The sequence below is a fragment of the Erpetoichthys calabaricus genome, chromosome 5, assembly GCF_900747795.2.
Source record: "Erpetoichthys calabaricus chromosome 5, fErpCal1.3, whole genome shotgun sequence".
Classification (NCBI taxonomy): Eukaryota; Metazoa; Chordata; class Cladistia; order Polypteriformes; family Polypteridae; genus Erpetoichthys; species Erpetoichthys calabaricus.
The window spans coordinates 26,112,900-26,138,449 of record NC_041398.2 but is presented as its reverse complement, the minus strand read 5'-3'; positions in this window follow the sequence as shown (position 1 = coordinate 26,138,449).

Here is a 25,550-nt window from a genome sequence, read left to right as displayed (position 1 = left end):
TTCATTTAAATCAAATGAAGTTTCTCCAATGTTGTCTTTAATTAGTTGCGTTAGTGAATTAAAGGAGTGGATGAATAAGAACTACTTGTCTTTAAATACAGATAAAACAGATGTTAATTGTTGGAGGGAATGATGCTGATCACAATAATATTTTGTCATCATTTAACTCAATGGGAATCCCAGTCAATTTTACTGAATCAGCCCTCAATCTAGGAGTTATCTTTGACTCTAGCATGTCATTTAAAGCGCATATTACAAAGTTGTCCAAAACATATTTCTTCCATCTTAATGTTAGGAAATTAAGGCGCTTTTTAAATAAACAGGATTCTGAGAAACTAATTCATGCATTTATCTCTAGTAGGATTGACTACTGCAATGCGGTGTTCACTGGATGTTCAAACTGTTCTTTATACAGCCTCCAGTTAATCCAAAATGCGGCTGCGAGAATTATTACAAGAACAAGAAAATACGAACACAACTCCAGTTCTTAAATCCTTACACTGGCTCCCGGTTAAGTTTAGGGCAGATTTCAAAATCCTTCTTTTAACATATAAATCATTAAATGGTCGAGGTCCGGCTTACTTGTCTGAACTTATCATGACTTACAAACCAGAGCGCACATTAAGATCTCAAGATGCCGGTCTGCTTATGATTCCAAGGATTAATAAAATAACAGTGGGGGGTCGAGCTTTTAGTTACAGGGCCCCTAAACTGTGGAATGGTCTGCCTGCTACTACAAGAGATGCCCCTTCGGTCTCAGCTTTTAAATCCCGGCTGAAGACTCACTACTTCAGTTTAGCATATCCTGACTAGAGCTGCTGATTAACTGTACAGACTGCATCTCTGTTGTTAGTCATTAGCACTTAAACATAAGTAACATGACAGTTATAATTGTATACTAACCCTCACTTATTCTGTTTTTCTTCTCGGTACTCAAATGTGGCACTTGGTGCCATGGCCCACCTGCCAAGTTGTTTTGCCTGCCTAAGGAAAAGTCATCCCAGATGGAGGATCGCAGGAATCGTGGGAGAGCGGGGTCCTTTCATCGGATTGGCTGGCCCAGCACTGTTTCAGCTGTGGAATGGCCAAATGGGGGAGGCAGCTTGAAGGATGAGGTCTCCAGGACTCTATACAAATACAAATCTTATTATGGGATATATCATCTACTGTTAAATTCTACTCTGTACTTCTAAAATTTATATATTTTTTTTTTTATTTCTTACTATATTGAGAAATTGTTCTGTGTACTGTACTGTATTGACCCCCTTCTTTTGACACCCACTGCACGCCCAATCTACCTGGAAAGGGGTCTCTCTTTGAACTGCCTTTCCCAAGGTTTCTTCCATTTTTCCCTACTAGGTTTTTTTGGGAGTTTTTCCTTGTCTTCTTAGAGAGTCAAGGCTGGGGGGCTGTCAAGAGGCAGGGTCTGTTAAAGCCCATTGCGGCACTTCCTGTGTGATTTTGGGTATACAAAAATAAACTGTATTGTATTGTATTGTATTGTCTGGCTCTGCTGTTTCTTGTTTTAAGTGCCTAAACAACCCTGATTCATTTTGTTATATCTGTGGCAGTTTCACCATTCCCAGTCAAAGGGCGAACTTCAGATCATTTGTAGAGCAAGTCTATTTGGCATATTTCAAGGTTAAACCTGGTGATCAAGATAAGTCTTGGGCCCCTCATAAGGTCTGCAAACAATGTGCTGAGGGTTTACGGATGTGGACAAAGGGAACACGTGATAAAGATGCCAAACCATAGGTATACCAAATGGCAAGAGCCAGGAGATCATTTCAGTGACTGTTACTTTTGCATAGTAAAAACTTTAGGATATAACAAGAAAAATAAATGTAACAGTATTCTAGTCTACCATCGGCTATACACCCAGTGGCTCATTCAGATGAAATCCCAGTGCCGGTTTTCATTATGCTACCCTCTCTTGAAGAACAATTATGGTGATGAACTAGGTGACAACAATGATGAAGAGCTTGAAATTGAAGAGGACTCTGTTCATAAGGGATTTGATCAGCATGAGTTGAGTGATTTGGGACTATCGAAGAAGGCTTCAGAACTCCTAGCATCAAGACTGCGTGAGAAAAACTTACTTGAAAAAGGAATGAAGGTATCGTACTTTCGAACAAGAGAAACTGCATTTCTCTAGTACTTTAGAACTGACAGTGGCTTTGTGTATTTCCATAACATACCTGGCTTAATGGAGGAATTGGGAATTCCAATCTATAACTCAGATGAATGGCAACTATTCATCGATAGCTCAAAGCAGAGTGTAAAGTGTGTCCTCCTTCACAATGGCAATATATTTGGGTCAGTTTCAATTGGCCATTCAGCTACTCTTTGTGAAGAATATGCAGACATAAAAGTCATTGAGTTGTTGCAATATCACCAACACAATTGGGTCATCTGTGTTGACCATAGAATGGTATGCTTCCTTCTTGGTCAGCAACGCAGATACACCAAGTATCCCTGTTATCTGTGCATGTGGGACAGCAGAGCTCGTAAGAGGCATTGGGTGGAAAGGAATTGGCCTCCAAGATCTGCCCTAAAACCAACGTGATCCAAACATTCTACATGAGCCACTTGTTGATAGAAAAAATATCATATTTCCACCTCTGCACATGAAACTGGGTCTGATGAAGCAGTTTGTTAAAGCTTTGCCAAATGAAGCAGACTGTTTCAAGTACCTCATTTTGGCATTTCCTAGCATGTCATTTGAAAAAAAATAAAGGCCGGTGTGTTTGATGGTCCACAGATCATGCAGCTCAAAGATGAACATTTCATCAGGACAATGTCAGAAGTTGAAAAGAATGCTTTGTTATCATTCAAAGCTATTCCACCAAGATTTGAAGGTCATGGAAGGATGGTATCAAGGTAGATGGGATGTACATATGATGGCTAACTATTGTTTGAGCATCCGGCGGGATTGTCCTAACACTGAACACTCCAGGAAAAGCTATAAGCGTAAATTTTTACCTTAGCCGCTTACCTGATTAATTTTTTAAATGTTTTACTGTAATAAAAAAAAAAAAAAAAAAAAAAAAAACTGAGTGTAAAAATAAATCCTTAGTATGAACAAAAGAAATTTAAGCAGTACATTCAAGTTATTATTTCATTATTTTTTCATTGTATGTAACATTTGTATGTTTTGACAAAAATTGAGGGTACCCTGTATCGTAAAAACTGGGTGTAATAGCAAAAAAAACTGGGGTCATTTCATGGATTCACCACCCAAAAAATTTGTAAAAAAGTGTAAGAACTAACTCAACAAAAAAAAAAAAAAAAAAGTGTGTTCCCCAGTGATGCATATTTTTGACTATTAGGATACGGCCAGGAAGTCTTTTACTTCTCTCTGCTGATTGATGGGGGAGATGTTTGGCTCCTGTGCCGCCAGACGAGGGGTACGGGTGTCGATGAGTTAAGGACTGTGAGGGGCCTGTATTAGGCTTCAAAGAAGATTTTAGCCAACATACCCTCCTTTTCTTTATGAATTTCAGGTTAGATGGGGAGGCTTAAGCGCTTTGAGTACTGAGAAAAGCGCTATATAAATGTAATGAATTATTATTATTATTATTAAGTCTCAAAGGGAGTATATATGGAAAATAACAAATTTGTATATTCATGTATTAGCATAAACTTATAAGCATTAACCTTAGTGCAAGTATTAATGCAAGTCAGGCATACCAAGAAAATAGTTTAAAAAATATGGCATGTGCCTTTATTTATTAAAGCTTAGCTGTAACCAATATCTTAACATGAGGGACAGAGAAGGGGGAGAATGATAAAGACAGCCCAAGAGCGCAAGAGGGGGGAACACCTGCAAGCTCAAGGCCGACTTTTTTTTTTTTTTTTTTAAAAAAAGTGAAACAAAAAGGTGAAGGCGAACAATAATATGAAAAATATTGGTGGTTCCCATGAAAACTTGAGAAGCCAGCTGCAGAAGGGGGTCAGAATAAGCATCGAATGAGCCGTCTTCAGTGAGGTTAGTATGATAAAATGATTATATAACCTGATTTTGGGCTTGTTCGGGGCTCAACTCGATTTGGCCTAATTAGGTTGAGCCTGCATTATTGTTTATTGCAATACATTGCCTATCCTTAGACTCCTTTAGCCTTCATTTACCTCTTTCAGGGCTGATGTCGACTTTTGTCAAAAGGAGGAGTTGACGATGGTAATCAACTGTAAACTGTGACAGAACCAACCATTACATTTTAATTGGACTCTCGTTGCTGGAAGGAAAGTTAGATTCATTGGTTTGATGGAGATTCCCTGCAGTCTCGTGAGTAGCAAGGCACACACACAACGGCAAAAATGAGGTTCCAGCTTCAGCTAGCAGTCCTCAGTTAGTTGTGGTACTGACAATGTTCGCCAGGGAGGACTGCCACTTAATAAGGAGGTAGAAACCAGATTGTAATGCACTGCGACCGTGATGCGAAGACAGCCTGGAAGCAAGCCTGCCACACATTCTTGGCAAACTGGCAGCCACAGCATGCAGCAACAGATGTTTTATGTTGATTTGAGTTAAACCATTGTTTTATGGAAAAAGTATTCAGCCCTCAAAGAGTTCAAGTGAGAATCTTCAGCATATTTTTTGCTTCTACACCCTCACCTATTTTGTTTCTCTTCTTGGTACTCAAATGTGGCACTTGGTGCCACGGCCCACCTGCCAAGTTGTTTTGCTTGCCTAAGGTAAAGACATCCCTGATGGAGGATCGCAGGAATCATCAGGCAGATGGGTCCTTTTCATCGGATTGGCTGGCCCAGCTGTGGAATGGCCAACTGGGGGAGGAACCTTGATGGCTGAGGTTTCCAGGACTCTAAACAAATCCAAATCATATGCGATATCTACTGTTGAATTCTATTCCATACTTTTATTTTTATTTTTATATTATATTGAGAATTACTTGTGTTCTGTTCTGTGTATTGTATTGCATCAACCCCCTTCTTTGACACCCACTGTACACCCAGCCTATCTGGAAATGGTTCTCTTTGAACTGCTTCGAGGTTTCTTCCATTTTTTCCCCCCTACAAGGGTTTTTTTGGGAGTTTTTACTTATCTTCTTAGAGTCAAGGCTAAGAGGCGGTCAAGAGGCAGGTCCTGTTAAAGCCCATTGCGGCACTTGTGTTTTTTGGGCTATACAAAAATAAATTGTATTGTGTTGAATTATAAACCCCCCCTGTCCACCAGAAGTGTTCAAGGATCATTTGCTTGATGGTACAACTTGTTCATTGTGGCCATTGTTTGGGCAGTGGTTTGACACATTTCAAAAGCTTACCCCCCCCCCCCCCCCCCGTGTAAAGGAACATCACCTCCTGGCTGCAGATGATGCTTCCGGTGAGAGATTTTCCTTGTCAACATCTGGAAATCCCATCTATAACCCCACAAATGATGTCTACTGGTTTCACAGCAAGTAAGTGTTCAAAAAGGCACCTTTGTTTAAACACCAGAGCTTTGTTAAAACAAAAATACAGAAATATGCTTTTAACTCTGGTTACAGGTACAAGGTCAAGGAGATCATTACTGGTGAGCCCAGGAGGGTACTGGAAACAGCAGCTACAAGAATATGCAATGATGTAGACAAGAGCTTCATTGCAGAGTACCTGGGACACAAATGCCATGGGGGACGTTATGGTGTATAAAATCTGTACATTTTTTTGGTTTAATTTTCCATTATAATTTTGTTTGAGACATAACAGATGATCTACATTTAATACAAATCAAAGCAGGTTTTCTTCCCTTACACCTCACTTTTAAAACAGCTGTTCCAACATAGAAAGGAAGACATGTTGGTGGCTCAATTACTTTATAACCTGGGAATGGAAGACTAAGCCAACACCTCAGGCTATTGATATGGACATCTGAGACAATTTGGTTTACAGCCTAAGAAAGATGGACATGAGGCAACATCAAAAAAAGCCTATCTGGGAAAGAGTTTGAGCAAAATTCATCAATTATATTGACAGCCAACCAATCGGGTGCATTTGTTGTGAAACCACGGCATGACATTTCATAATAAATATGCCTCATTTTGAAAGCAACGTCAGAAGATGAAAGTAAGGACGTAAGAAAGGAGAGGAAAAGAGGAACGGACAAAGACGGTACTGGTCGTCAGAAAAGCGTCATGAACATCGATTGCTGAATGAAATGCCGCCCTGGGCCATTCATCCTTGTCACTTTTTCGTAAGCTTTTTCTAAAGACTATATATATTCAGACTTTCCTATAAGTACCTATTTTCTACTATTCTTTGTCCCAGTGGTATTCTTGTAATACCATGCTGCTTTTAACTTTCTATGCTTTATCTCAATGTCTAGATTGATTGAAATAAGTTGGATTTCTTTGAGCACCTGGTGTAGCCAGATTTTTTGCCATTAATTCTGTGCTGCGAGGTTTATAAGGCTGCGAGTGAGGCGCTCGGAGCAGCGGCGTCTCCCACAGGCACGTAGCCCTTCAAACACCCAAAAGGGCTTTACTTCAGAAGAAAGCAGCTGACCAGTAGAAATAACTGGCAGTGAGAAATTAAAGTCAATCTCTCAGCGGGTGGTGGAAACTTAAAGCAGACAGGCCTCTAAGTGATTCAGCTGAATGCAGAAAGCACTTAAGTTACTTCAAAAAACGGAGAAGATGACATCACCACTAAACGTAAGTTCCATCTGCTCTCTGCCCGTTGAGGGCACGTTTATATGTTGTGTGTCCTGCAGCATGTACAGTTCAGGTTTTCTGGCCGAAAGTGTAGACAGCTTCACCTGCCAAAAGTATTTAGTTAATTTAGAGTTGGTCGGGAAAATACACGAATTGGAGGACCGCGTTAGGAATCTGATAGTGATTAGGCAAACCGAAAATTGGATCGACTCGGTTTGTTTAGACAATTCGGCTACATCTGATTCGGCTTCAGTCTCTCCAGGCCCCAATGTAGTCAGTGCACAGCCGAAGTCCGCAGCACCAATTCAGCCACAGGGCGAGTGGGTAACAGTAAGACAGGGGTCTAAGAATCCAAAATATAGTCCCCCGGCACCCAGGTCACCAATTCGGACCCAGAACAGATTCACAGTACTCCGCAGCGCGCCTGTGGAAACTGAGAATAAGAAAGTGCTCATAATTGGCGATTCCATAGTGCGGAATGTTAGAATTCCAAACTATGTTAAACCAGCAGTTCATGTTAAGTGCCTCGCAGGGGCCAAGATTTCTGGCATAGAGGCCGCATTGGACCGTGTCGCCGACGATGAAGTATCTACCTTATTGCTGCATGTCGGCACTAATATTTATTCACAGCAATCTGAGGTATTAAAGAGGAACTTCATCTCTCTTTGCATCAAAGCTAAAAGAAAATGTCGGAATTTAGTTGTATCTGGCCCCTTACCAAGATTATATAGAGGGGGATGTGATTTATAGCAGATTGCATTCCCTTCACTGCTGGCTAGAAACCTGGTGTGCAAGTAAAAGCATAGCGTTTGTGAACAATTGGGATGATTTTTGGGAAAGGCCTGGATTTTTCAGAAGAGATGGTCTATATCCTAACTGGAGAGGATCTTATGTATTATCCCAAAATATGGCAGCAAAACTGCCTGGTTGACTGATTAGAGCACCATCCAGGCCGCAGTCATGTGATCTTAAATCATAGGCTGTTTATCCCACCTGTTACTTTCCTGAAGCTGTTACCCATAATCCTTGTCTTGGGGCATCCAGTAAATTTAGTCTTGATACAAACCTTAAATTGATTGATAACCAAAAAATAAGGTGTATAATTAGACCAAGGGATATAATCAGACCCTCCACCAGGAGCATCTGTAATAGAAATTTACTTCAAATTAAAACAAAAAGTATATCACCAATTCAGAAAGAAGCATGCAGTTTTAAATGCTGCTTATTGAACATTTGCTCTCTTGGCGCTAAAGCTGTTTTGGTAAATGATATTATATTAAGTACAAAATCTGATCTGTATCTTCTCTCCGAAACCTGGCTTAGTAAATGTGACACTGTACCCCTAGCTGAGGTGTCACCAGATGGATACTCGTTCCTTCATAAGTCTAGAGATTCAGGTCGAGGAGGGGGCCTTGGAATAATTCATTGTAACAATGCAAATCACTTCTAAAAATTTAGGCAACTTTACATCCTTTGAAGCATTCATTTTAAATATTAAAACAGATTCCAACACAATTATAGTGCTAGTCTACAGACCACCCGGCCCATATTCATTGTTCATGTCTAAATTTAGCAACCTTTTATCTGACTTGGCTATAAATTATGATCACGTAGTACTGATGGGAGATTTTAATGTACACATTGATGTGGAAACTGACACTTTTAGCAAATGTTTTACTCATTTGTTAAATTCAGTAGGATTTTGTCAGAATGTCAAAAGGTCCAACTCATAATCATAACCACACATTAGATTTAATTATAACTTACAAAGTTGAAATTCATTTAATGGAGTAATTAAATTTTGAAGTTATTTCTGATCACTACTTAATTACATTTGATTTAGTCCTGCCCTTGTCACACTCCCAGATTAAAACAAAGACAGTGCGACATCTAGATTGTAATTCTGCTTCAAAATTAATAGATACTTCGAGTAAGTCGAGTGTAATTGTGGAAAACCATTTAGATCAGTTAACATCAAATGTAAACACAGAAAACAATTTAGATGAGCTAACATCACATTATAATGTGACCTTGAGAGATGCTCTGGATGTAGTGGCTCCCCTTAAAACAAAAGTGATCAAAGCACATAGAAACTCTCCCTGGTTTAATGAAAACACTCGAGCTCTTAAATTAGAGTGTCGAAAACTGGAGCGCAGATAGAGAACAAAGCTACATGTCTTTCAAATTGCATGGACAGAGATAATATAAAAAAGCCCTCTTTAAAGCTCAGTCAGAATATTATTCTACATTAATAGATCAATAATAAAAATCCTCGGGTACTGTTTAGAACAGTGGCTAAATTAACAAATGGAAATTCAGATCAACAGTGCAAAATACCAACAGATATTAGCAGTACAGACTTTATGAACTTCAATGAGAAAATTAAAAATATAAGATCCCAGATCTCTGCGTCACAGTACAAACCAAATACTAGCTTAGCAGACCCTGTCTCACATTGCATTCAGCACTTTAGTAACTTTAATCCTGTAACTGAGCAGGAAGTCTTAAGTTTAATTTCTAAACTGAAGCCCACTACTTGTTCCCTAGATCCAGTGCCAACAAAACTAATAAAAAGTGCAATGGATGTTCTTGCAGCGCCTATCCTAAACATCATCAATAGTTCATTATTGCATGGCACAGTACCTGATACACTAAAAGTGTCAGTCATTAAAGCATTACTTAAAAAGTCAGACCTAGACCCACACATACTAAATAATTATAGGCCTATTTCAAATTTACCGTTTCTCTCTAAAATACTAGAAAAAGTAGTCGCCAGTCAGCTTCAGACACACCTTACGCATTACAATTTATTTGAGAAATTCCAGCCTGGTTTCCGCACTGGTCATAGTGCTGTTTCTGTACTAACACGGGTTGTAAACGACATTCTGATATCCTCTGATGAAGGAAACTCCACTATAATTATGTTGTTGGACTTAAGTGGAGCGTTTGACACCATTGACCATTCTATTTTACTACACAGACTAGAAAATGATGTTGGGCTTACAGGCACCGTTCTCGCTTGGTTTAGTTCTTACTTATCAAATCGATTCCAATATGTACAGAAATGTGCTGACAGTACTCCACCATTATACACAAGTTCAATATGGTGTCCCGCAGGGCTCAGTACTGGGACCTTTACTGTTTTCACTGTACATGCTTCCACTGGGATCTCTCATTAGGAAACAATGTTAATTTTCACTTGTATGCAGATGACACCCAGTTATACCTTTCATTTAAATCAAATGAAGTTTCTCCAATGTTGTCTTTAATTAGTTGTGTTAGCGAATTAAAGGAGTGGATGAATGAGAACTACTTGTCTTTAAATACAGATAAAACAGATGTTAATTGTTGGAGGGAATGACGCTGATCACAACAATATTTTGTCATCATTTAACTCAGTTGGAATCCCAGTCAATTTTACTGAATCAGCCCTCAATCTAGGAGTTATCTTTGACTCTAGCATGTCATTTAAAGCGCATATTACAAAGTTGTCCAAAACATGTTTCTTCCATCTTAAAAATGTTAGGCAATTAAGGCGCTTTTTAAATAAACAGAATTCTGAGAAACTAATTCATGCATTTATCTCTAGTAGGATTGACTACTGCAATGCAGTGTTCACTGGATGTTCAAACTGTTCTTTATACAGCCTCCAGTTAATCCAAAATGCGGCCGCAAGAATTATTACAAAAACAAGAAAATATGAACACAACTCCAGTTCTTAAATCCTTACACTGGCTCCCGGTTAAGTTTAGGGCAGATTTCAAAATCCTTCATTTAATGCTTTATATGTTAAAAGATCGAGGTCCGGGTTACTTGTCTGAACTTATGACTTACAAACCTGAGCGCACATTAAGATCTCAAGATGCCAGTCTGCTTATGATTCCAAGGATTAATAAAACAACAGTGGGAGGTCGAGCTTTTAGTTACAGGGCCCCTAAACTGTGGAGTGGTCTGCCTGCTACTATAAGAGATGCCCCTTCGGTCTCAGCTTTTAAATCCCGGCTGAAGACTCACTACTTCAGTTTAGCATATCCTGACTAGAGCTGCTGATTAACTGTACAGACTGCATCTCTGTTGTTTATCATGTTACTTATGTTTAAGTGCTAATGACTGTTATAATTGTATACTAACCCTCACTTAGTTTTTCTTCTCGGTACTCAAAATGTGGCACTTGGTGCCACGGCCCACCTGCCAAGTTGTTTTGCTTGCCTAAGGAAAAGTCATCCCAGATGGAGGATCGCAGGAATCGTGGGAAAGAGGGGTCCTTTCATCGGATTGGCTGGCCCAGCACTGTTTCAGCTGTGGAATGGCCAAATGGGGGAGGCAGCTTGAAGGATGAGGTCTCCAGGACTCTATACAAATCCAGATCTTATTATGGGATATATCATCTACTGTTAAATTCTACTCTGTACTTCTAAAATTTATATTTTTTATTTCTTACTATATTGAGGAATTGTTCTGTTCTGTGTACTGCATTGTATTGTATTGACCACCTTTTGACATGCACTGCACGCCCAACCTACCTGGAAAGGGGTCTCTCTGAACTGCCTTTCCCAAGGTTTCTTCCATTTTTTCCCTACAAGTTTTTTTTGGGAGTTTTTCCTTGTCTTCTTAGAGAGTCAAGGCTGGGGGTCTGTCAAGAGGCAGGGCCTGTTAAAGCCCATTGCGGCACTTCCTGTGTGATTTTGGGCTATACAAAAATAAACTATTGTATTGTATAGTTGGAACAGTATGAAAAGGTATTCTTGGCTGATGAATGGTCTATAGTCAAGAGTGCAGAGTTTGTACGTTTAAATGTACTGTATATTCTTGTAGACCAAAAGTAACATTTAGGTCCGAGATATCACTAAAACATCTTATATTGTTCATGCCGATAAGTCTCTTGAAGTGCTGAGTGATGGGCTGTTTTATTCCTAAAGCACTTGTGTGGTTTAAAGTGCTAAAGGTTAGTCAGTGTGTGTGTCATTCATGGGGCACTATTGTGGTTAGGGTCTGTGTGTATGTGTATAGCTATGTATGTGTGTTCATCTTAAAGTGCAACAGTTGACCAACCCGATAAACTTGACGATAACACTTACACTTGAGAAACCGGTAAAGGGTAAGCAGAGGGAAATACCATGATAATACAGCAGAGAAATACTACCACCGTTTTTCCTGGCCAGACACCATCGCCAGGGGACAAGTCATCATTCAAACTTCTATGAGTAAGACTAGCTTAGAGTGAGTGAATTAATAATTGTCCTCCATTTTAAATACTTCCATACAATACAAATTCCTGTTGATTCCATATCTTCATGACCTCATCCAGGAAAAAGGGGTTGGTCACCGCTTATTTTAATCAAAAAAAAAAAAAAAATTGATGAGCACCAGACATTTGAAAATCTAGTCGAGTGATTCCCAGTGACACTAGATGGGGAAGTGGGGGCAGAGGACAGGACATGCTACAACCAATGGGAGGGCTGAGCAAGGCCTTTTCCCTACCAATATATCCTGTACGAGTTTGAGATTTGTTCCTCTTATTCTGGGCCATTGGTAATGGCCATCATTTTATGAATTGTGTGATCTCTCCCATTTGCAGCATTTTTCTGCAGATGACAGCCTACCCTTCACCAAGTACAGAAAAGGATATTGTGGCAAAGGTGGGCTACAAACATCCCTTCTGCTTGTAAGATCAAGAAATGGAAGCCAGAAGGATCCATTTAACTCATAGTAAACATATTGGGCGCTATGCTTCCAGCCAGAAATGTAAAGTACTAGTAATCTGCAACAATAAAGGAATGCAAATGAAAGTGGTTTTCAACAGCTGATGACTCCAGAAAAGGGAGGTGGTATGCGACTATAATGGAATTAACATCAGGCACAGGGAAAGAGGGAAGAAAATGAAGGAAGTGGAGACAGGCGAAATGGGCTGCCTCTTGTGAAAAAACACACAGTAAGAGGCCTTTTGCATTGATGCACAGACATTTACATTCCTCAGTCAGAGACATGGAAACATTTAAAAAGCTTATAAACCATTCATCCAAAAGAACGGAGTTCAGCCCCAGTTTTTTCTGATGAATACTGGAATGGGGCCAAAGGAGGTCATGCTAGTCATAACAAAGGACATTGAGGCCAATAGAGCTACTCTGATTATGGAGTCGGGAACATGTAGTTCCAAGGAGAAGGACAGAACTAGGACAAACTGTTGCGTTTATCCTTATATAGCTAAAAATTAATTATTTCTGTTGCTTTCCTTTGGCTGTATTCCATTTCTTCCCATCAATAAAAATAATTTTAAGAAGTCATTAACATGTTTTTGCATGTGAAATGCTTCAAAGAATAACCTTTTCACTCTTTATAAAATTTCCTACAGGAAATCAGCCTTGCTTGCAAGTATCCATGCAGGGAGCAGCTGAACTTTTGGATCTATGCGCTTCCATTAGGTCAGATTATCTCAAGGTATAGCATGAGCTACCAAAGCTATGCCGATCACACACACAACTGACTGCTTTAAAGTAGACACTTTTGTTCCAGTCCAAGAAGCATAAAAATCTCTGAACATAATGACTTGAGGCCAATTACTTTAACCTCAGAAGTTATAAAAAGTTTTCGAACATCTCATGCTTTCCTACCCAAAGTCCACCACTCACCCTCTCCTTGATCCACTTCAGTTTGCATATAGGGCAAATCGCTCAGTTGAAGATACTGTTAATTTATGGATGCACTACATTCTTCAGCACTTGGTCTTGCCTAACACCTATGTGAAGATTTTGTTTGTGGATTTCAGCTCAGCCTTCAATACTATTGTTCTAGAGTTGTTTCAGAATAAACTAATCCAGTTAGGTGTACCCTGTTGTGTCTGCCAGTGGATTAGTAGTTTGACAGGCAAGAAGCAGTATGCGAGACTGGGCCCACATCTGTCAAATCCAATGTCAATTAGCATAGGCTCCCCCCAAGGTAGTATTCTTTCACCCCTCCAGTTTTCAGTTTATACAAATGACAGCAGATCAAGGGACAACTCTGTAAAAATCCTAAAGTTTGCAGATGACACAACCGTAGTGGGTCTCGTTACTAATAATCACGTGTCTTCCTACCAAACAGGTAGGTTATCTTGTAGAATGATGCACTTATAACAACTTGGAGCTCAATGCTATTAAAACAGTGGAAATGATGATTGACTTCTGCTGCCAAGTCACAAAATGTCCACCTTAGTAAATTAATGGCCAGACTGTCTGTGGTTCAGTCGTTTATGAGGACAACTTTCACTAATACATTGAAATGAGATTCTGACAAGAGGAATTGGAAGAGGCTTTGGTTGACATGACGGTAAAGAATTTGCTGCCCTTTACTACTGTTGACGGTGAACACTTCCAGGCTTTTGTTAAACTTGATCCAGACTACATCCTTCCAACAAGAAAGGCACCGAAAGCCATGGTTCAGGCCAAGTGATGTACAGCCGAGGTGAAAGCAATGGTTGAGGTAAACCAAGCTGAATGTTTCAGCTGGACATCTGATATGTGGACCTCCAGAAATATGGATGGATATCTGGGTGTTGCATGCCATTATGTTACAGCAGAAGCCAAAACGGGCCACAGTCCTCCATGGTGTTACCAGTTTCCCCAAACAAACTGCTGCCTCACATTATGGAGTCCATGACTGTGCTAATGACTGACTGGGGTATCGGTGGCAAAATACACTTCATGGTGATAGACAATGCAGCCAATCCTGTTGCCAGTGTCCAGCTGCTGAAGGCTCATCATGGCCTGTGCTTTGTACATACCCTAAATCTGGTAGTAAAGAAGGCAGCTGACCAGACCCCCAAGCTCAAGGAAATTCAGCAAAAAGCAAGGAAAATTGTATCTTTGATTCAGTCAAGTTGCAATGCAAAGAAAAAGCTATCTGAGATGTAGTAGATGGACAGACCAGTGCTGAAGGTTGTTCAAGAAGTGGAACAGCACTTGAGACATGCCAGTTGGTGTTGTCTTATCTAATTTAATTGAAGAGGTGGTTCCACTACCAAGTGGGGAATATCATTAATGAATGCCTGTCTCTCCTACTAAAAATACAACAATAGATATCTGAAGAGAAAATGGTGTTCGACTCAAAAGATGATCCCAATGTATCACATGTTACAACACAGAAATCTCCGAAGAGTACCAAGTTGACCAAGGGATGAGTCCATGCATTTAGATATGTTTTTGGATTATCACAGCCTTTCATACAATGAATAGTTGTGTGGCTTTATTATGCAACATTGATTACCGCTATCTTCTCTCTTAGGTGTGCATCTAAAAGGGTTAAGCTACAGCTGCCATGCACTGGAATCCATTCAGGGGTTGGCTCTGGCTAGTGCTGGACCCAAGATTTTAAAATTTATTGGTTTTGGCAATACAGACCATGTCAGAGAGGCTGAAAGACCGCTTACTTTAGAATGCACATCCCTAATATGGTCCTCACCAGACACTGCATGTGACACTGAAAACGTAAGAATTTTTGGTATTGAATGCGTTTACTTTTGGCATTTGATACTGTACATTTAATGTGTACGGTGAATAAAACCATGTGTTCTTAATGAGCAAATTGTTTCAAACAGCCACAGCCATCAAGAAAAATCAACCCTGGTCCCATCCTTGGAAGGAGCAGCAGCATTGCCTACAGACAATCTGTAGGAACATTTGGACTTCCGTGTTTGTGAAGCTCAAAAAAAAAAAAAAAAAAAAAAAAAAAAAAGTATATAGTGCCACTGCAGACGCCACAGTGGAGGTGAAGGGGTACCTAACTGACACCTATCTCGGCAGACTTGAGGATCCACTTCTGTATTGGAATGAAAGGGCAGCGGTTTCCCCCCCCCCCACCAATCTTTATCACCTTGCCAAGAAATATCTGCGTACCAGAAATCACCATTCTAACCACACTTTTTAAATATAAAAGGGGCTGGAGAAGTTCTCTGCAAATAAAAAGTCCCCTTCAGACCAGCACAGCACAAAACGTTTCTAAATAAAAATGTCAGAAATGGCTGAACCTACCCACTCGATTGCAAGCTTTCCTGGTCACAGGTCTAAGTTGTTGGGAGTCTACGTACCAGCGATATTTGAAACAGTTACATTGGCAGGAATTGGACTCTGCTTGGCTATCCAGAAAAATGCATTCTTAAAAATTGGTAATCTCCACGTACTAGAAAAGTATTAAGCACATGAGAAAAGTAGAAACCATTTCACCAAGCATTAAAATGTAAATGTTAGTATTAGTATTAGATCTGCTTATGCCTACCTATATTTATTATTCTGTATAAGCTACAAACCACCAATATTTCATAAGCCAAAAGGTTAGACATGCAAGAGAGCTGGAAAGGATGGGCTCCTCTTAAAATTGAAGAGTTCACATTCACTCTCTAAATTTTGATGGCAAAGTGCTAAGCTAGTAGGGATTAAAGATAGGCCTTGTCAGACAAAGATGGACAGAAAGGTACGACACCCTCTCAGCTAAGAAATATTGGTGGAATCAGAGACAGGATTAGAGTAGTGGGATGTTAGGAGTCAGATGACAATGAATAAGGCTTGTATGATAAGAATTGTAATAAATGTAAGAGTTGCCCATGGCTAGTAACTTATTCCATCAGAAGAGTGTTTGTGCCTCATGCAATAAAGCCCGATTCTGCTGCCTGTCCTGAGACTCAGAGTGCCTTCTTTGGGGCTGAGAGTGCCTGTGCCAACCAGCTTCGACACTATTTGGCTCTCTCAGGCTTTGGAAGGAGTGCTTGGTTAAACTGCAGCTTCTATTTGTACCCATTTACATTTCTAATGTACATGTGCCTCTTTCACCGACTCGTACAACTATTTCACTCCAGTTTATAGAGTGAAGATGCTTTTTCCTCCTTTAGCTAAAGTTTATATAATTCATTACATTGTTAAAATATTACATTATATTTCCTAACTGGTGTTCCCCTTTAAATGTAGTGTATAAAATTGGTAAGACTGGTTTAACACCAAAGTGTAGAAAGTTATTTGGAGTAAGTGGGCAACGATAAAAGTGTGCAGCTGCCTACGATTTTAAAGCCTAAACAGATGCTCCAACTGTCGGCAAGACTCACTGCATCAAATCTGTTAATATGATGCTTAAACAATCAAGAACTACTCAACATTTGTTAGGCAGAATGCCCAGTGGGGGCAGAGTGGTCCTTTGGCCTTGAACCCCTGCACATTTTACAGTTTCAATTTTTCTGTTCTCCTTGGCCAGCTGACCATATCAGACTTTACAATGAATCTACGTATAGGAACTTGACTTTATTACTTCAGAGATATGAAAATTTGGTGACAAAGTGAGAAAGGCTTGATTGAGATGGTTGGTTGTATATGCAGCGGAGAAATGAGGGCTACATTGGGAAAAGGTTGAGGATGGAACCACCTGGCAAGAGGAAAGCCAAAGAAGCGGTTGATGGATGTGGTTAGGGAGGACATGAAGGCAGTCGGTGCGTCGGAAAATGTGAAAGACGGGGATAGATGCAAGACCGACGAACCACTATGGTGACCCCACAGGACTAAGCTCTCCAAAGATCACCAATTGTCTTATTTCATGTCAAAAATCATTTGGCTTCATTGTCTATAGTAAAAAAATATGCAACAATCTTAAATGTTGGGAAATACAGCGAGGGGCATTTTTAATTAAAGATTTAAATGGTATCATTTTGTTTTATTTGCAATTTGGTGGCTTGGCCCTGTGAGGTTTTATTTCAGAAACATTTCAATAGTCTGGAACAAATTGAGAGGTAATTTTGCCAGTATATAGTATTTATAAAACAAAAAAGGTCATAATTGCATGTTTTCTAAATGCGACCAGTGTTTAATTTGATATTTTGCTGATTCATGTTGAATTATTCATAAGTTTGGGGGGGTGAGTTAGACATACTGGGACTAAATTTACTTTCAACAGAAGTGATGTCTTGAGCCAAAGCTTTTTCACACTGGAAATGAGGGAATATGGCCCCATATGTCACAATGCTCCTAACGGCCTACTTGGAGAAGCGTGACGCATTTTCATCAGTGCTGATGTGAGTAAAAGTTAAGATGCGCGTTTCATTTCCACATAGTACTGTAGGCCTACTTTGTCTCAAGAGATCCTAAAGTAGGTCCTGCTTAACAGGTTTCTGCTACTCCTGCTCTCAAAAGAAGACTCTGAAGACTCTTCACAGAAACTCTAAGACTGATTGTTCGTGGTATGTACCCTACCGTTCATAATATAGTACATTGTTTTCATTTAAACATATTGAATCACACCAACCATAATATAAATAAATGTTAATATACCCAAGCGAGATATAAAATAGAAAAATGTCTTTCAGGTGACACTAATTATTGTACAGAAGTGGATGATGAGGCTTGAGAGACAAATTGTGTGAGGGGTGAGGTTCACTTGCATCGGTCGTGAATGGAATTGCAGCAGTCTTTGCAGGTTTCTACAATAGTTTAACTTTATATACCAAGAAGCATTCCCCCTCAAATATCTATAAAAGGTGCAAAAATAAAATGACATGTAAATGGTTCTGCTTTCAAGGGGTTCCAAAACTATTCAATATTCTTACTACTTTGCTTTTGTTTGGTTCCACTTATTCTATGCTATTCTGACAGAACATGGTTTTCATATCAAACAAGACTGTTCATAATGGCATGACAATTTACAAGAAATGTGATTTCTTTGGGAATAATGACAAGCACTTCAAGAAAAACATTTGTAAGTTAATAAGTGACAACAGTTACTTGTATTTCCATCCATCCATCCATTTTCCAACCCGCTGAATCCGAACACAGGGTCACGGGGGTCTGCTGGAGCCAATCCCAGCCAACACAGGGCACAAGGCAGGAAACAATCCTAGGCAGGGTGCCAACCCACCGCAGTTACTTGTATTTGGTTTTCATATTTGCACAAGATGCATAGTGAGAGCATAACTAGAGCCCAGTGCATGTGAAAGAGGACCAAACCAACATACAGACACAAACCAGCAGAGTAACAGCAGTCTACAAAATGTCAGGTTTTCCTTGTAAATTTAACCAAAACCTTGTAATCCGAGTCATCTCTGAAGAAAAATGGATTTCTGCGTTGTGCGACATAATACTGCAAATGCCAAGTGAAATGTTTCTATGCAGACATTGTATAGATTTGTTCCTAGTTTTAGTCCCATTATAAAATTGAGTTTTTTTTTGTACACTTGCCAGCACATTGTCCAGTCATGTTTTAACTTTCTAAATTATTATCTAGGGACTAAAATGGTAAACATTTGTTAATGAGACTCAGATTTTGGTTTGCTTCATTTTTTTTGTTAAATATTTACACCAATTTAAATTCTTTGCACAAAATACTTAATACATTGTCTACTCATTTTGTGTGTGGGTTTTTAAAAACGATCCATCTATTCTTTACATTATTAAAACTTCATTTGAAACCGGTTGAATGTGAAGTCATTTTAATGCTGCAATTTTCTTTGCAAGTTTTTTTTTTTTTTTTTTAATATAAAAACTAAGTATATTACATATTTTCCAGAAAGATGTGTTTTTCATATTGTATTGGAATGCCAATCCAGGACTATACTGGATTATTTCATTTTATTACAGGTTATTTTTTTAATAAGACTTTTCTACTATCAACAATTTATAAAAGGAAACCTACCGTTTACCTCGATGTCAAGATGCTCATGTAACCCTTAGGTGTGTGTGTGTGTGTGCGCTATGCCATCAATTATGTTGTGTTAGTACATTCAGAGAGAAGAAAAAAAAAAAAAAGCCTGTCTTAATCTTCTTTATACTTATCTGGTTTAGTACAATGCTACACACTGTATACCCTGCCGTTCTTAAACGCTAAAGTACCTTGAGCATGTGAAAAGGTGCTATATAAATAAAATGTATTACTAGGGTGTCATGGGATTATTTCAAATTAAAAACTGGGTATGAAATTTTATATAAACATTAGTATTTTTTTGCAAATTTAAGTAAAACTGGACATGAACTTTGTTAATAAAGTACAACACTTAAATTAACAACTTTGCAAGTAAGCTATTGTAAAATTTAAACTGATTTAATAATAAAAAAAAAAAAAAATCAGCTGTAGTCGGTTTCCTTCAGACACTGATTTATTAGATTATTAACGTACATCATGGCGCTGGTTTGGGTCTGGGTTAAGTTTCCGATTTGAAGTCTGGCACCATCCAGGTCAGGTTCCTGCATTCTGAACATTTTCAAGGAAATGTAACCGTAGAGTTGGCTTGACACCATGTGATGCATCTTCCCACTGGCTGGCTTTATTATTTCTGTTGCATTGCCGTGTAATGATCGGAGCCGTATCAAACGCATCAGGCCACAGATCAGATGCTGACCATGTTTGTTACCGAATGCGAGACCTGCTGCTGTGTGACGGCACAATTGATCAAACCACCGCTACGCACACGTTACACTCCTGCACCGATTACCGTGGTATACTAAATGCATGTAGTCAGCGATGGCCCGATTCCTGCAACGCGATCGCTTGCTAAACGTGGGCCTATGCCGAATCTCAAATTCTCGCCGTTATTACCACTTAAGAATTTGCGTAGGGACGGATATCAAAACTGCATTGCAATTCGGTATCCGTCCGCGATTTTCCAATGTTCACTAAGACTACATCTTACCTAAAGAAGGGGCCCCGAGTTGCCTTGAAAGCTTGCATATTGTAATCTTTTTCGTTGGCCAATAAAAAGGTGTCATTTTGCTTGGCTTTTCTCTACAAAGTTCACTAACAAACTGAAACGTTGGGGTATGTGCTATTAATACAAACGTCCAGGAGATGTCGTCATTAGACAGGGGAAGGTTAAATGCTTCGCGACGCTTCACCCCGCCCATCACTAACTTCAGTCAGTTGGGTCATTTTACGTACTTGTTACAAAAACACCACGAAAAACTACGCCATAGGGACAACCCAAGATAGTTAACGTTAAATTAACCCCACTTAAAAATATTTAGGACTCTTTTCACGGCAACATTTCCATAAAAATAAAAAAGTATTCCTTTATATCCCACTTCCCAAACGCCTATAACGTGACATCATTGTAGCAGTTTGAATAAAATAAAAAAAAAATTGTATCATTTAAGTGCTCTCATAAACCACATACAAGACTACTCTTTAAAAGTAATGTCCAAACCCAGTGCCACTCTAGAGTCCTCACGCTAATCATAGCATTTCACCACCCAATTAATTTTAATCATTTATAGTCATTAAGCTACCCGACTATAGTTAAGGTTTGATTTCATCCAATTAAAGTTTAAGATGTTACCGAGTCCTAAATTAAAATCACAACACTGAAAGGGCATAAGAAAATAGCTCACACAAAACCGATAATCACAAAATATTCTGAATAGTCTTTTCATACTCATTTCACTTTAAGACTAAAACGATTAGATTCACAGGAGTGTTTCTGCGGCAACTTAACCCGTGCTCCCTAATACAAGTCACAACCAAATACAAGTTTCTCCTTAATCTCACTAAAATTTTACAAGGAGGAGCACGATAACAATTAAATCTGCAGATTTTCTTATGTGTAAAACAATATTATTACACAGGCATACTTCATAACGTTTACGAGAAGTCGCACGCGTCGGGCTTGAACTTGCACACAACTTTTTTTTTATCGTTTTGAATGAAATGAAAATACGCTTCTTATTTTAAAGTTAACAAAGTACTAACTATTAGGAAAAAAAAACCTCTTTCAACTTGTTCTTCTCGATTTCCATTTACTATACTCCGTCTACAGTTCTTTCACCTTTACTTTTTTCTTGGAATATTACCAGTAAAGCCCTAAAGTCCTGCTCGCGACTTCTAAGATGGTTGGTGGGTGGGTGGGTGACTGACTGACTGACTAACTTTCTTTCTTTCTTTTTTTCTTTCTTTCTCCTCCTTTCCCTTCTACCCCCCTTTAACGTTAGCCCAAGTCCGACTGACCGCCTGCGCTCTTTTAAATGTTTCCGTCCTGTCATGTGACGAGCCCTCACGTCACGTCCTCCCAGGGCTTCACTTTTAATAAATGTTTTCTATTAAAATTTTGTGGCTTCGTGCTCTCTGTAATTTAATATGTGAAATACGCTGACATGTTTGTTTAATTTCTCTTTTTGTCTTGATCATATTTTGGAGTAGGTGTGACATCAGCAGGTTCCACAGGTATGCTATATTGCTTAGGCATTATGTCAAGGGCAACATGTTATGAATCCTGAAGACAAAGACAGTGGTCTGATTGCTGCTTTGTTTTAGGAAAAATTAAGAAACAAATTAAAAGATAAAAGAAAACTGTTTTTTATAATTCAGACATTGGAGCCAGTCTATGTCCTTTGTTGTTTTTTTTTATTAACCCTAATTAATAACTCAAAAGATAAAATTCCATATTTTAATGCCATTTGACTTCTGCCTCACATTCACTGTCAAACCTGGCACACAAAGAAGACATATTTTTATAAAGTACGCTAAATGATAGATATTTTAATGATGCGTAATATAAGACTGCATAGCATCATGTAATATGTTTCATTGCCAGAAAAATTTTTCTTCATAAATAACATATAACAAAGTATTGATTCCCCATTATTTCAACTGGAGACACATAAGTCAATTTAAAAATAAAATGAACACCATGACATGCTTATTTTTTCTGACTTTTACACACACGTGCGTATTTGAATGTAGCCATAATGAGTTGTCCTTTGCTCCATTGAAAAAGACTTTAGCACTTCTGGCATCCACCTGACCATTTCCATTATATTTGGGTGCTTATGTTGATTATTTTTAGTAGTTAATTAGTTTAAATAATTATTATTATTGTTTAGCATGGTGCTATGGGCAATTTGAAAAACACAGAAAATTTAACTGTACCAATTCATTTTTAATAGCATTAATAATTAAAATTAAACTAATAAATAAGTGCAGGTGCAGAGCTCTGTGAACAAGTCTCAGTCAAAATGCAATTACAGATTATAATAATTACTAAATACAAAACTGATACGCATTTAAATGCATATTTTTCTAAAACACACAGGGAAATAAGATAGAAGCTGATTAAACATAAATTCAAACCAATGGATAAATCCCTGTCCATTAATTAATTGATGAGCTATGGCAAGTTGACAACGGTGGAGATTAAAATCTTACAAGAGAAAGTTACAAATAAAGTCACCATCCTGGAGACTTCAGCTAAATGTCCTCCTACCAACTCAGGGGGTTTCTATAGTTGGATTTGTGCTGGCCGTCCAATCTGTTCAGAGAATCTTTCCATCCGATAATTCTAACTCCCTTTTATCCAAGATGACTTTTCCATAAGCAGAATAGAAGCCTGGCAGTAAAGCAGTGGCACCAAGATGCCACATCAGGACACAGAGAAGAGAAACCGCATACGGGAAGGTTAGTAACGGTTCAAAGCATTGTAATACATACTGTATACTGTATCTCTGTATAAATGACCAGTAAACAGAAGTGCAGTATGCACATCTAATCAGCAGCTCTAGTCAGGGCATACTAGACTAAAGCAGTGAGTCTTCAGCAGATTATTCCAGAGCTGTAATTAAAAGCTCAACCTCCCACTGTTATTTTATTAATCCTTGGAATCTTAAGTAGGCCGACATCTTGAGATGTTAAGGTGCACTCTGGTTTGTAAGGGCCTCAGCTATTTAAGGCTTTATAAGTGAAAAGGGTGGTTTTGTGTAAGGACTTGTGAACTGGAGTTATTTTCTGGTTTTTGTAATAATTCATGCAGCAACATTTTGAATTAACTGAAAGCTCTATAAAGACGAATTTGAGCAGCCAGTGACTAACACATTGCAGCTGTCAGTCCTACTACAAATAAATGTATTAGTTAATTTCTTAGTATTTTGCATATTTAGAAAACACCTTCATTTTCTGGCATTTTTAAAGATGGAAGAAACATGCTTTGGATAGTTGTGTTATGTGTGTTTTAAATGAAAATAACCCATAAACTGCGTAAAGGTTCTGTATAATTAATGATAATTCCAAATGGAGAATACATTTTCACAAATTACTGTACTAAAAGAGAATAAAGAAGCAATTGCTTGAGAATATACTGCTGCCTCACATTCCAGCCTTCAGAAGCAATGTTGTCATTGCTCACAGCAAACATATATGCTGGTAGAGATAAAATAAATCATCAAAATCATTATCTTTATGCATAAAATCTTGTATTAAAGAGCAATGTGACCATTTTATTTTCTGTTTAACTAAACTGATTTTTTTTCATATTTCTCTGTTTCTGTATTTTAAAATAAAAGTTTAATGAAGCATGTTAAAGCACAAACCACATGATTTTAATATTTTCTTAACAAAAATGCTGTGCTAAAGGGCTTTGTTACATTCCAGAAAACTCAGATTAATTTTTCTTTAATACACCACATTGAATATTTTTGGCAAACTACACAACAATAATTTGTTTAATAATCTTCAGCTTTACTTGAAAAGGAAAATGGCCAACATACTAAAATACTTACAATCTAATTATATACTTTTAGTATATAATAATTTCATAATTAGGCGACTTTTGTATGAAAGATGTAACTGCTGCAAAGGTAAGCAGTATTCGGTATTTTATATTTTATAGGAACCAAAGTGTATTGTAAAGCTGCAAATTCAGTACATGAGAGAGCACGCAATTAGTGGTATGAAGTGGGTTGATTATTAAATTTCTACATTTATTTCAATAGATTTATTTACTGTACTTTTATATTACATTTTTTATATTTAGAAATTCAGATTTAACATCTCCATCCATCCATTATCCAACCTGCTATATCCTAACTACAGGGTCACAGGGGTCTGCTGGGGCCAATCCCAGCCAACACAGGGAGCAAGGCAGGAAACAAACCCCGGGCAGGACACCAGTCCTCCACAGGGCACACACACACACACACAAAGCACAAACTAGTGACAATTTAGAATCACCAATGCACCTAACCTGCATGTCTTTGGAATGTGGGAGGAAACCGGAGCACCCGGAGGAAACCCACGCACACACGGGGAGAACATGCACACTCCATGCAGGGAGGACCTGGGAAGTGAACCCGGATCTCCTAACTGCAAAGCAGCAGCGCTACCCACTGCGCCATCATGCCACCCAGATTTAACATCTGTTTTGTGAAATAATGTTTATTACGTTTTTGTAAATTATTTTGGGCCATCATCACTGCCATCTTGTGTGTTATGAAGCACCGCTTTTTGTTCTACCCGTTGTTAGGACTCGTTCCCCAGCTGTTGCAGGAGTGACCTTGTAGGTCATGGCCTTTGACAATGCAATATGACAGATTAAAAGATCAGCAGTTTGATGTATTTACCTCTCCAAGATTGGTGAATGATATTTTCTTTAAAAAAGTTCTTTCCTTTGGTTATGATTCCAGTTTTGAAATGTTGCTAATGATTTTTTGTTATTGTTCTTCTTTTGAAGACAGTTCTCTTGTCTTCGGTTTTGATTTAGTTTCTCATTTCTGATGGTCTCATCTCCTCCTGGTGGCTCTGAGGCTAGGGATTTGCACTGGCAATTGGAAGGTTGCCGGTTCGAATCCCGTAAACACCAAAATTGTCTCTGCTTCTTTGGGCCCTTGAGCAAGGCCCTTAACCTGCAACTGCTTCGTCCTGGGTATGACATTAATCTGCATCCAGCCCTGCATGTAAGCCCTCCAACCTGCAGGGAAAGACCTGGGGGTTGGTGGCAGAATGTGAAAACTCACACTGGTTCCATTCCATCTGAATTAGTGTGGTGCTGAGGTGTCACAGTGGCTGCACTCGGGTCCTATTATCGGATCCTGAGTTGACTCAGTGTATCAGTGCGTGCTCCTAAGCTCTCTCTCTCGCTCTCATCTCCTGGTCCCACTTTCTAGAATAACAACTGGAAACATGCTGGTGTCAAGCATCTCT